The sequence below is a fragment of the Symphalangus syndactylus genome, chromosome 4 (assembly GCF_028878055.3).
Source record: "Symphalangus syndactylus isolate Jambi chromosome 4, NHGRI_mSymSyn1-v2.1_pri, whole genome shotgun sequence".
NCBI classification, from domain to species: Eukaryota; Metazoa; Chordata; class Mammalia; order Primates; family Hylobatidae; genus Symphalangus; species Symphalangus syndactylus.
In genome coordinates, this window is record NC_072426.2 from 62,279,727 (window position 1) to 62,293,345 (window position 13,619).

Consider the following 13,619-nt stretch of genomic DNA (forward strand, 5'->3'; position numbering starts at 1 on the left):
GGGATAAGTTGAATGGAATGTTCATAATACACATAGTTGGAATCACAACATATACTTTTTGCTGGAATTGTAAATTACTTTTGCATTTTCAATAAAATGTAAATATTTTATAATAAGCCTGGATGTATATTAAGTTTGGGAATTCAACATGATCACTGTCAGTAATTTACAATTTTCATCGTTATTAAATATGCCAGGCAGCCCAAACTTAATTATTTTGCATAGGAGGGACTACTGTGTGGATTTTGTAATCCAGTTATCTGTAGTTCATAGTTACATAGCTCCCCTATCCACTTACCCATTGAAAAACTAGTTTCTGAGTCCATTTATTGTCCCTAATTATGTCAATGGTCTATATCAGTTTTCCAGCAAGACATCAAACAAAGGTAAATAGAGACTCTTCTCTACATCTATTTATTCGAAAGCTTTTGAGAGGGCTATTGAAGGGCTTGTTGGGAAAGGTGTTAATGAATTTAAGAGATTTATTTTAGAAGCTCATATGCATCCATATTGTCAGCACAGGAACATGTAGTATAACTTACATTTTCAATCATGCTAGCTAGTGCTGTCAGAAACAATGCTGTGTAGTTCTCAACACTATCTGATCTATCTTTACTATGCACAAATACCTCATAACATTTTTCTAGTAAGCCAGAAGATTAATAAGAAAACTGACTCAGAAGGTGATACCAGGCTCTGGCCTAAAGCACGTCATAAGTTTGATTTTGACAAGAAGGTCCGCAGTAGAAATATATTAATACAGCACTGAGTCTTAATGGAGGAAGAAAGAAACTTTGGTCTTTTAAAATGTTCTAAGGTTTTCATGTTGTAGAATAATGATTTCTGGTCAAATTGAACAAAGTAGAGGGGTCTTCCTTGGATGCCAACTTGAACCCCCAGGATATTTTTAAGACACAAGGGACATCGTGAAAGGATCACTTTAACAGAACTTCTTTGTCAAGGGTCCATTTAAGAAGGTAAAGTGTGCTATTTTGAGTGGCACATGAAGAAAAGTGTAACTTCGGCATTACCATAGAAGATAAGTGTGTATAAATGCTACGAATAATTTTATTTTTAAAGTTCTTTATTTTCTTTTGCTCTTGAAAATAAGTTTATCTCAGAAAGAAATAAATTTCCAATGTTCTTGAAAGTTTTAAATTAAATTTTGAAATTTTGTCCAAACAGCAGTCTTAACACCATAATTTTTGTGTTTTTATATTTAATAGTAGTGAACTAGATGGAGGGAATGGAATTACAATTAACCACCACTACCACAGCTGGCCATCCCTCAGTTAGCTTTGTGTAAAGGGATACTGCTATTTACCAAATATTTCTATTGGAAACGGAGTCCAAATTATCCTTGATCAAAACTTAATTGGTAAGATTTAAGAAGCAAAAACAAGAATAAAGTCAAATTCCCAAATAGAGAATTGATTTCAACTGGAAAGTCAGTATTTTGGGACTTTAAAATGAATTGTGTGTCTGAGGCACTCCTCTCTTTCAATTTGTTGAGCACAGCAGTGTCTGGTGGAAAAAATGTCACCACATCACGTCCATGCCTCCTGTGGTAATCCTTGTGGTAGTCTGAGATGTTCTGCATACTGAGGGTGCATCTATGTCCAGCCTTGCCACAGCCTTAAGCAATGGGTTGTATTTTATTTCAGAAGACTTGATTCTCCAGTGAACTATTTAATAGCTACTTTGGCACCTAGTACTAAAGTAATGTTATTTATTTATCTTTGTGTAGTATTTTAGAGAAGTCATTCTCAAGGTATGGCTCCTGGTCCAGCAGCATCAACATCACCAGGCAACTTGTTAGAACGCAAATTTCTAGGCACCACCCAAGACCTACTGAAGTAGAAACTTTAAAGGTGGGGCACAGCCATCTGTGTTTTAACAAGCCTTCCAGGTAATTCTGAGGCACACTAGAGTTTGACAATACTGCCTTAGAATTTTCAAGGTGCTTTTGTTTTGGTGTTAGGTAGTAGGGTACTGAGTTTGTTTTTCAGAGGAACCTAAGGCTTACAGAAGTCAATTGATGTGCTCAAGCTCAGTCAGATCTAAGTAACAGAATTTGGACTTGAACCATGTTCTTTTTGTTCCAAATCATCCCATTTTTTCCATCTGATACTTGCCACCCTGGCTTGTCAAAATAACTCAAACTACGAGCATGGGGGGTTGGGGAACAGACCCAGGCTCCCGCCACACAACGTCAGGTGGGAATATTGTCTGAGTTGTAGGAGTAACTTGCTTTTTTCTTTTTCTTTTTTTTTTTTTTGAGACAGAGTCTTGCTCTGTCGCCCAGGCTGGAGTGCAGTGGCGCAATCTCGGCTCACTGCAAGCTCCACCTCCCGGGTTCATGCCATTCTTCTGCCTCAGCCTCCCAAGTAGCTGGGACTACAGTCACTCGCCACCACCCCAGCTAAATTTTTTTTTTTTTTTTTAAGTAGAGACGGGGTTTCACTGTGTTGGCCAGGATGGTCTCGATCTCCTGACCTCGTGATTCGCCCACCTCGGCCTCCCAAAGTGCTGGGATTACAGGCATGAGCCACCACACCACACCCGGCTGATAATAGATATCTTTTGAAATGTGAAATAATTAATTCCTGTGTTGAAGTACTGAGAATCTGTGACTTTAAAAAAATCAGAGAAGCCCTGTAGAAACTTAGCCATCCACAAGACTGCCCTCACTTCTGACAACAACTCCACAGATCAGGGCTTCCTAAGACCACATTCAGGTTTGAGAGTTCACTAGAAGGACTCAGAACTCACTGAAAACTATTTTACTCACATTTACAGTTTATTACAGGGAAAGGATACAGACACAAATCAACCAGGGGAAGAGATGCATGGGGCAGAATCCAAGAAGGTTCCAAACCAGGAGCTTTCAGTTACCCTTCCTCATGGAGTCATGGACAGCGTTGCTTTTCTAAAAAAAAAAAAAAAGGCAATGACATGTGACAATACACAGTGAGTACTGCCATCCAGGGAGTTCACCTGAGCTTTGCGTTCATACTTTTTAGTGGGGCCCAATCATGTAGCTGACTGCCTGAGTGTCTGGCCTTTAGTCTTTAGCCTCTTAGGAGGTGGAGTGGTTACTACATGGCAGAAAGCCCCTATCATAAGTCATGTTGTTAGAATGTCTGGTGTGGCCTAAAGCCCCCAGGTAAGCAAAGCCACTCTTCCTAGAGACCACCTCCCACAGGACAAGGGCAAAGGCCAGACCTCTCTTTGGGTAAGGTTAATTCTTTTATACACACTCTGAAATTCAACTAGCTTAAGTGACTGAATATCTCATCCTTTTCTTTCTCTCACTCCCTGGTAAGGAGGGATGTTGCTTCTGATCATGCAGGGAGTATCACAAAATGTGTGTTTATTGCCTCATCTTAAATAGTTATCACATTTTGATGATAATTTGCAATATTTTATCAGTAAGGAAATGGTGAAGTATGGCAGCTGGGGTTCAGCTTTTCGGTACATGTTCAAATGTGAGTAAGTGTTCTGGCTCTTATGCGGAAATTGGTGGCCCAACAGTCATTAACCCCAGAGCTTCTCTTGCCTTCCATACATTACACTGGCTTTGCCCTTAAACATCAACATTGCTTCCTTTCCCCCACTTAATGATTATCTCCCACCTTCTCTGCTCTCCCAACCACTGGTTTAATCAACACATATTGATTAGAAAATAATGCATCCAAATAATTTGTATTTTCTTTTTGGTCAAAATGGGCTTGGTTAACAAATTTACTTGAAATTATTAGTGTTGACTTATCAGAATGGAAAGGTTTTGCTTTACCTGGTTTCACTCACTCATTTATTCAGAGTTTATTAATTTCCTGTGATGTACCAGGTACTGATATGCACACAAATATGCATGCATTATATCTCCTCCTTACAGTAGTGAGCTTTGTAAACTTCACATGACCCCTTTTCATTTTCTGCTCTCCACCTTCTCGTTCTGTTAGTCTTCTGGAGTGGGTAGAAGTGATGGGAAGGTGAATGTAAAGACACAAAGAGGTCCCTAAATGATCTGTTCAGCTCCTTTTCAACTACCATTAAGAACTGCTGTTAGAAGTTTACAATATAAAGGAAGAGACAGAGAAAATAATCACAACCTTCCAGGTGAAATACTAATAGAGGTATGTTACTAAATACATTACAATGTTTGACTATTGTTGGAGTTAGAGAAGCAATGTAGAGGAATGGATTCTCTGTTGGATTCCCCAGTAGGTAACAGATTTTCAGGAAAACTAGTTTAAAAGAGAATTGAAAGTGTGTGTGGGGGGGAAGATGTATTCAGTTAGTTTCAAAGCTTACTTTTATTTGTTTTTGGTCCTATGAGTTGATGCTTGTCCAACACAAGTCATAGGTCGTATTCATGATTAAATTGATTGATGAGTTACTGATAGGGATGGGTATTCTAACCATGGACTCACATTTAGATTCAAAGGAGAATAAAGTTAAGTAGTTTTACAATAGTAGAAATTTTAAAAATGCTGTCATTAATTATGTAACACCACACAAAGGCATTTTACTGTAAGCAAAAAAATAAGCCTTTTCTTTTTCATTAAAAAGAAATCTATATAGATGTAGCCTGGAGAGGATGAAAGTGTCAGTTTTCACATTTAAGGATTTGTACTTTATGAGCCTTGATATGTTAATGCCTCCTTTGGGGTTCTTTCGGATGAGCACATTGCACAGGTGGCCCGCTGAATTTATAGACACAATAACTGAACTGGAGAAAAAAGAGGCCAGAGCATTTGTGGCACATTGGATACAGCTGGCTTGGCCCCTTAAGAGCCGACATGAGTTTTATGTGACAGAGCCACTTACTGAGTCAGGAGACGCTCCTTTTCCTGGGATCCTGACCTGCTGCTTTTTTCTCTTCCCTCCCTTTAGTATAGACCAAGGCAAGCTCTGAGAGCTGCTTTGTCAAACTGTGAAATGAGGAAATTAATTTATCATAATTTATAATGTCCTGAAGGTCTTTGAAATGAACATCTGTTAAATGCAACTTCTCTTTGTAATATTCTAAAACTTGGATGAGTTAAACAATTAAGGGGCTGGGAAACTTGAAAATATTAAAGGGTCTGTCTGAAAAAAGTTTAGGCCAGAGAACTGGCTTTTGTAAATTAAAGTGGTTATTTTATTATCAAATTATAAACACTGCATATACACTTGCCATATTTGTCAGGGTGGGTATTAGGTGTTTGACTGGAATTTCTTCAAGATTATTGGGATAGTCATTGCCAAACATTGTTGAAAATAAAAAAGGAGAATGATTTCTCTGTCTCTGTCTTTCTCTCTCTCCTCTCTCTCTCTCTCTCTCTCTCACACACACACACACACACACACACACAATATTAAACTTAAAAGATTCAGAGTTCATTATTAACAAATACTTCTACAGATTCAAGGTGTTCCCCTGCCAGTTTCAACTAATACTGTAGCAAAAATAGAGGCCCTTTTCAGCACCACTATTTCAAGTAAGGGGTATATGTCCTGGAAAGATAGGAAAAGAGAGATGAAAGCATGAGAGAAATGGTAAAAGTTAGAGAGGGTGTGATTTATAAAGCAAGAGTCAATGAGGAATAGGGCATGATAGAGAGAAAAGAGGAAAAAATATTGTTTTCCTTACCTTTGCATATTATTTATGGGCAAGACATTATTTTTAGTTTTTCCTCTATTATTTCCCCCGGGTTCAAATTTGTAGCCAGACTCTGTGCCTTCAGGGGAAGTTGACTTAGAGAGCAAAATGTAGAAGTTATTTGCAAGCCGTCTGTGTTTATGGATTTTGTTTTCTAGAAGCTTGGACACTGAAGAGAGAGGCTGGAGTGCAGGCATTACTTGAGGCTAGGTGGCCCTGGAAGCCATGAGCTCCCCACGGGGAGGTTAAAAGTCCTTAGAAGGGAATGTCTAAGAGGTTGGCCCTGGACGCTGGTCCTGAGCCTCAGGTTTCCAGCCTTAGCCAAGACTCCCTTGTGCCACCTCTGGTACACAGTGGGATTTCAGGGCCTGATGTGAGCTTGGACAAAGGTTATCTCTGTATCAAGCCATTCAGAGAGAAGTCCAGAAGAGGCTTCTTAAAGTACTGGCATTATACTATACTGTATTACCTTTGTAATACCCACATGGAGTAAGGGAAAAAAATTCCCTGCCTTCCCATGGGATGGGGCTCCAACTAGGGTTTGTGGTTTCACATTCTTCTCTGCCTGCTACATTTGCTTTGTGGGCTTGAAGTCTCCTTTTCCAATAACTCTTCTGCATTTCCTTGCCCATCTTACCCATTTCTGTTGTCTCATTTCTAGCAGAGAAAAATATTCACAGATATTGTTATGTATATATGTATGTGTTTAGTTACTTTTAACTTCATCTATTCCCACAAAGGACTTTAGATAATGTAGGAAATTTGCTTAGGAATATTATCAATATAATAATAATATCCTTTCCACATTGAACAATCGAACATAGGTATAAAGAATTGTGAACCAATGGATTTGAGACAAGAGCTAAATTTAAATTTATCCATTGTTTAAGACAAAAGGCCTATTAAAATCCTAAAAATATACAAAAGGCTGTGGGTTGGCTATTTGATATTTTCATGAGCCTATATAGTGTAGTAGCTAATGAACTTGGGGTCTGGGGTCAGACATACTTGAGATTCAGTTCCAGCTTTTCTTAATTCTAACTGTACAATATTGGGCAAGTTTCTTTATTTTTTTTTCCATCTGATCTACAGGGTTGTGAGGATTGACTGTAAATATGGGTAAAGCATTGAAGAGTGGCCAGCACAGACTTAATGTTTAATAATACTATTTAGTATGCTTGCTACTAAACGGTCCTGCTTTCAAAAATTTAGGATATATACATGTGAGGCAAACAGTTGTTATGCTCATAGCAAGTCATGATCCTGGGTTCCTTTCAGTTAGACTCCTAAGAATCTCTAGCAGAATACAGTATTATTACTGTGTGTACTCAGAAAAATAATCCTATATATACTTCTTTGATATGTTTCTATAATTCAAATTATCTATTATTTCAGATTGGTATTTCTCTCGCCTACAATGAAAAATGAGATATTTTTATAGAGGAAAAACACATCAACATGACATGTTTTGTTTTGCTTTATCTAAAAGTAGTAGTGAATTGCACTAAATTATTAACATAGTTTTTCTAGTTTTCACTGTTGGTTTTGTGTAGTGTGTGTGTGTTTGCCTGTGTACTGTGCACGCGCACCATATTCATGCACTTAAAGCAACTTGAAGTTATTTAACCTCAATAGTTTAATTGATGTTGAGGTTATCACACTGGCCTCATAAGCACTGTGCTTCATTTAAAGAGCTAGTCAATACAGACTAAATGTACAAAATGACATGAATAGATAAAGCGTTTTCAAAGCATTGTGTGCAATACATGGCATGTGCTGATAGAAATCATTTTTCTTAAGGGGTATTCTATAAAGGATAATGCTTACTTGCTCTGCAATTCTTGTTAATTTTTTAAAATATAGCCTTGATTTGAGTAATAAAATAACTTCTACCTATTTCAGATGTTTATTTGACATAGATATTTTACTTGGGAATGTATTATAGCTCATAAAAAGGATTAGCTAAGAATAATTGAACCTGTACAATGAAGTGAGAAATATATGCTATTAATTACCTGTTAATTTAATATGATCATACAGTCCACAAATACATAGAATGACTACATTAGTTAGATGGTCCTTCCTCTGTGAATATGGGTGGAAACCTTGGCTGAATTTGTCTGGCAATATTGTCTCTTAATTGACTGGTCTGCATTGGAATGTTTGTTTCCTTACCTAATAATTTAATGCAATTTGTAGAGAATTCTGTTTCTCCTTCTGCAAATGATCAAAGTTCTGTCTTTCAGGTTCTCTTTTTTCATCTTGTTATTTTCCAGATCTAGGCATATACTAGACTGTAACAAGATTTGCTCTGAGGACACATGCTGTCTGTGAAACATCTTCTGCTTCACTCTGGGAAGAATGATTGTATTTCTTTTTTCTTTCTTTTTTTTTTTTTTTGAGACGGAGTCTTGCTCTGTCGCCCAGGCTGGAGTGCAGTGGCGCAGTCTCGGCTCACTGCAAGCTCTGCCTCCCAGGTTCACGCCATTCTCCTGCCTCAGCCTCTCCGAGTAGCTGGGACTACAGGTGCCCGCCACCACGCCCGGCTAATTTTTTGTATTTTTAGTAGAGACAGGGTTTCACTGTGGTCTCGATCTCCTGACCTCGTGATCCGCCCGCCTCGGCCTCCCAAAGTGCTGGGATTACAAGCGTGAGCCACCGTGCCCGGCCAGAATGATTGTATTTCTTTAGCCACAGTTTTGTTTTCTGTCTCAAAGAGTTCACTGCCGAGGTAGAAGGGACTCAGCATGTTCTAGGTCAGGTTTTTACTGAAAAAGATTTTTATGTCTTTCTTGAAAAAGTCATAAAAGGAAAAAGAAAAGAGATTGGATGGTCACAAACTAAATGGTTCAGTTGCGAACGTTGCCTCAAATATTTCCTTAAGGCTCATTAAGAGGAGATTTTTTGGCAGTAGAATGAGTGAGTCAGAAAGGTTAATATCTGGTAGATTTTTAATCGGGTTTTACTAACCGAGATAATACATTATCCTGTTAGTAGAAATATCTAATTGCAAAGAATAATTCATTGGTTGGCCTTGCTTACAAAAGGGAGTTTAGTTATTGAGCTAGTAATAGGCTTCTCTGACATCTAAGAATTTATTGCAAACAGCTAAAACTGTATGTACAGACTTGACTAGAAGGGTAGTCATCTTAGTGTTGTGTGTATTAATAGTAGACAACAGGCTGGGCATGGTGGCTCATGCCTGTAATCCCAGCACTTTGGGAGACGAAGGAGGGTGGTTCACTTGAGGTCAGGAGTTCGAGACCAGTCTGGCCAACATGGTGAAACCCCATCTCTACTAAAAATAAAAATAATAATAATAAAAAAATGGGCTGGGCATGGTGGCAGTGGCTGGACTCCCAGCTACTTGGGAGGCTGAGGCAGGAGAATTGCTTGAACCTGGGAGGCAGAGGTTGCAGTGAGCTGAGATCACGCCATTGCACTCCAGCTTGGGTGACAAGGGCAAGACTCCATCTCAAAAAAAAGAAAAAAAAAAAAAGTAGACAACGAGAAAAACTAGGTATGCATTAATTCAAAGTTGTTTAAATAAATTATTTTAACAAGCATAATGGAACACTCTGAAGTAATTTTAATTGACTTATTGATACGAAAAGATGTTTTTGATATAGTTTTAATTGGAAAAAAATACAGAATAGTATCGTATTGTAATTTCTATGTTAAAGTTTTAATAAAGTTCCTTAAGTGCTGACAAGATTATGAGTAATTTAAAATTTATTGTATTTGCTTTCTGTATTTTCTAATTATCTGGAATGAACATGTGTTGTGATAAGATACATCAGAATGTTATGCACATAGTCCGGTCTTATTAATCAAATATTTCAATTAATAGAAAATTATAAGATAAATTTTATATTGATTAATTTGCATTTTCACTTAACCCCACACTATGAACATTTTTCCATGACAGTAAATATTTATCAAACATTTTTCTAAAGTTGCTTTCTGTTTTATTGCTTAAAGTTACCACAGTTTAACCAAACTCGTATTGATGAACAATATGATTGTTTTAAGGCTGTAATAAAACTACTATTGTATATACCTCTGCTTCCTTGTAGGAGTATTTCATAAGAAAATTTCTAGTAATGGAATTGCTAGACTAGACAGAATACCAATGTAAAAACACTGTAAATATTACTGTTAAAAATATTAGAATTTTTTCCTCCAAATATTCCTCTTAAATTTATACTCATACCATCAGGGTATGATTGTTGCCATTTTCCTAGCCCCTTGATATGGTTTGGCTGTGTTTCTACTAAACGCTCACCTTGAATTGTAATAATCCCCACATGTCAAGGGCAGGACCAGGTGGAGATAATTGAATAATGGAGGCAGTTGCCCCCGTGCTGTTCTCGTGATGGTGAATGCGTTCTCGCGAGACCTCATGGTTTTATAAGGGGCTATTCCCTTCACCCAGTACTTATTCTCTCTCCTGCCGCCCTGTGAATGTGAAGGGGTTCCTCCCGGCATGATTGTACGCTTCCTGAGGCCTCTCCAGCCATGCGGGACTGTGAGTCAATTAAACCTCTTTTGTTTATAAATTACCCAGTCTCAGAAATTTCTTCATAGCAGCATGAGAATGGACTAATCCGACCCTCAAAAACATCGTTTATTATCTATAGCTATGCTGTTCAAAATGGAGGCAGTGCCAATGTGTGACTATTTGAACTAATTACAATTAAATATAATTTAAAAATTAGTTTCTCAGTCTCATTAGTCATACTTCAGGTTGCACAATAACAACCTGTGGCCAGTAGTTACCATACTAGGCAACATATACAGACTATTTCTATCATTTCAGAAATTTCTATTGCACTGGGCTACGTTGTGCTGTGTAATAGCACAGTTTTAACCCTTGATAATTTGGCAAATGAAAAACATCTTGTCTTAATTTTCATTCCTTTGATTTTTTTCAGCTGAGCATCTTTTAAACATAATTGTTAACTATATTAACTTTTTAAACATAATTGTTTTATGTTAACATAATTGTTAACATAAAATTACCTTTTTTTGTCTTTTGCTCATTTATATACTGTGTAGACTTTATAAGATCTTTATATTATGGATATTAACCCTTTATAAATATGTTGCACAGTTTTTCTTATTTACTGTTTATCTTTCACGTATATTTATAGTGTCTTGCAATATAGAAGTTTATGTGGTCAAACATGTGAAGCTTTTTCTCCGTGGTCTGATTTTAATTTCTAAATAAATCACCACCCAAAGAAGTATAAAAATATTATCTTATATTTCTTTAGTACTTTTAGTTTTTTATGTAAAATAAATCCATATGATACAAGGTTCTTTTTGTTTCCACAAGTAACCAGTTTTTTATCATAATTATTGAATAAATTCATTCCCTAATGCTTCAAAATGCTAATTATTGTTTATTACATTTGTCTCTAGTTCTATTTTTAGATTTATTGATTTGCCTATGTTTGTGCATGCCATAGCAACTTTATTACTGTAGCTTTATATTATGTTTTACTAACTGATAGAATAAGTTTTCTAATGTCATTTTTCAAAATGTCAATTATTGTTATATATTCATTCATTCATAAAATCTATAACTGTCAGATTCTATCTCTTCCACTATAAACTATTTTTATTTAAAGTTTATTAAATATACAAATAAATGTGTGGTCATTAGATCTGTACAATTTTGAGGTTTTTTCATCTAAGAATATTATTTTTTAACTTTGAGGAAGTGTGTTATAGCTGATGTTCAGTTTCATATTTATAGTTTGTACTCATTTTTGTGCCTATCAAGATCATTTTTTAATCTTGCTTTGGTCATCTAGTATATAACCCAATTTGCTGTTTTGTGTCGTTTAAAATTGTTGATGAGGATTCCTTTACCTGTTCAGCAAAATAATTGCTAAAACTGCTATCAGGACAGAGCTAAGCATACAAGACCATACGGTGTACTAAATTTAATGCCACAGATCTGTGATTAACTTAGGAGAGTTAAGTAATCTCTAATTCTGTTAAATATGAAAACTATATTTTTAACATGAAATTACATTATAAAAAATTATTTTAAATCATTCAGAAAGGCTTTGAAGACCTTTATTGTGTGCATATTATCATTTTATATGCTAATAATTATTTACTACTTGATACAGTTTGGATGTTTGTCCCCTCCAAATCTCATGTTGAATTGAAATCCCCAGTGTTGGGGGTGGGGTCTGGTGGGAGGTGTTTGGATCATGGGGGTGGATTCCTCATGGATATCTTGGTGCCGTCCTAGTGATCATGACGGTTTTCACGATGCCTGGTTGTTCAAAAGTGTGTGGCAACTTCCCCCTCACTCTCTTGCTGCTGCTGTCACTATGTGATGTTCCTGCTCCGGCTTCAGCTCTTCCGTGATGGTAAGGTTCCTGAGGCCCTTATCAGAAGCAGATGCTGGAGCCATGCTGGTACAGCCTGCAGAACCTGAGCCAATTAAACCTCTTTTCTTTATAAACTACCCAGCCTCAAACATTTCTTTATAGCAATTCAAGAACAGCCTAACACACCATTCGCATATGCAAGTATTGATTACTGAAGTTGATGATTAGCAGAATGCCTAATAAGCAGGCTTTCCATAATAAATACAACATGAAATATCATTTACTCCCCAACAAATTCCATATTTCTCTGCTTTCTTTTAAAGAGCTCACCCTTCCTCAAAAGCTCAAATCAAATCCTTCCATGCGTTCATTTCTGCTGGAATATTTTGCCCAATATTTGGTATAGTTGCTGAGACAATGAAAGTTAACTCAGACTACCTATAGGGCCTTAAGTCTTGCCACAAAGAAGGGGTAAGAAATCACTCTGCTGCCCTCTTCCTTGAATCTGGTGTTCAGTGGGTGAATCCTGATGGGAAAATAGCTTGTCTTTTTGTCAGCCAACTCCATATGGATCCCATGATTACTAGTTTGAAGTCCAAGTATCATCCAAGATGAAATCTTGCCCTCAACATCAGGCTGATTTGAGTCATACCCTCATTTTCTCTTCCATTTCTGGGAAGTTGAATCCTATATTTCACCACCACCACTCTGGCTGAGGCATTCCCTCATCCCATCTTCCACTGCCACACCAGGTCCAAGATTCTACTGTACTATAGACAGGTGTTACACCACTCTCCAGATTCACATCATTACGGCCCCACCACATAGAAAGCAATGCACATAGTGTAACAGCTTGAGTTGGGCAGTTCACCATCTCCTGCTTAGGCACTTGGTTGGATTCTTGTTAATTCTGCTTGAGTCCTACTCTAATGTCATTTTAGTTTTCACAGAGACAAAATTATCCATGTTACAAATACAGTTGACTCATGAGCAACATGGGTTTGAACTGCATGGATCTACTTGTATGCAGATTTTTTTCAACCAAACACTGACCAAATGTACAGTTTGCAGGATATGGAGGTCTGACTCTGCATCTGCGGGTTCCACAGGTACTACTGTGGGACTTGGCTATGTGCTGATTTTGGTATATGTGGAGGTCCTGGAACCGATTCCCTGGCTATACTGAGAGATGACTGTACTTGTTTTTCCCTGCCAGCCCACTGTTCAGGTAGCTTCAGATATTTTATCTGAGACTATGAAGATTATGAAGTTTTGACTTCCTTGACAAGTCTACCTTAATTATGAAATTATTTTAGTGATTTTTTTCATGCAGTTTGTAATTTATCCCACACTTCTAAAGTGCAGGAATTATACTTTATTATATCTCTCATTGTCGTAGTAGCCATATTTTCTGGGGAAAAAATCCAGATACATGATTTGATAAATTCTACTATACTTACAGGGTCAAAGTATGAATTATTTGAAATAGAACCTGACGTTTTTATTCTGGCTATCATTATTGCCTTATTTAAAACATAGTTTTCTTGCAGGTAGCATTCAAAAAGTTTCTTGTTTAATATATGTGAATAGCATATGAAATGCATTAGTTGAAGAAGCATTTT

General features: G+C 37.0%; 1 long non-coding RNA gene across 2 annotated transcripts; it reads right to left on the reverse strand.

The window, feature by feature from the left end:
• Positions 1-2,781: 2,781 nt before the first annotated feature.
• LOC129480240 (uncharacterized) lies at positions 2,782-10,060 on the reverse strand. Of its 2 annotated transcripts, none has more exons than XR_008656953.1 (5): positions 9,933-10,060; positions 6,117-6,304; positions 4,834-4,937; positions 3,797-3,969; positions 2,782-2,929 (listed from the first exon to the last, which is right to left on the reverse strand). It is a non-coding gene; the product is annotated as an uncharacterized lncRNA (long non-coding RNA). The 2 variants fall into 2 exon arrangements; XR_008656954.1 differs by lacking the exon at positions 9,933-10,060 and adding an exon at positions 7,823-8,035.
• Between the last annotated feature and the right edge of the window lie 3,559 nt (positions 10,061-13,619).